This window comes from Mandrillus leucophaeus, unplaced genomic scaffold (genome assembly GCF_000951045.1).
Source record: "Mandrillus leucophaeus isolate KB7577 unplaced genomic scaffold, Mleu.le_1.0 Scaffold55, whole genome shotgun sequence".
Lineage (NCBI taxonomy): Eukaryota > Metazoa > Chordata > Mammalia > Primates > Cercopithecidae > Mandrillus > Mandrillus leucophaeus.
The window spans coordinates 2184382-2184865 of NW_012105919.1; positions in this window are offsets into that span (position 1 = coordinate 2184382).

Here is a 484-nt window from a genome sequence, read left to right on the forward strand (position 1 = left end):
GCCACTGTACTTCAGCCTGGGTACATTGAGACTCCGTCTCAAATGGCTAATAAGCAATGAAAAGATGCCCAGTGTCATTACACATCAGAGAAATGCAAATTGACACCAAATGAGCTAATACCATGTTCCAGTTAGAAAGGCCAAAATTAAAAAGACTAACAACACCAAGTGCTGGTGAGGATGTGGAACAACTGAACTTCCATACGCTGATGGGAAGGTAGAATGGTATAGCCACTCTGGAAAGCAAATTGGCAATTTCTTGTAAAAATGAACAGAAACTCGGCCAGGCAAGGTGGCTCATACCTGTAATCCCAGCACTGTGGGAGGCCGAGGTGGGTGGATTCACCTGAGGTCAGGAGTTTGAGACCAGCCTGGACAACATGGTGAAACCCCGTCTCTACTAAAAATACAAAAATTAGCTGGGCCTGGTGGCAGGCGCCTGTAATCCCAGCTACTTGGGAGGCTGAGGCAGGAGAATTGCTTG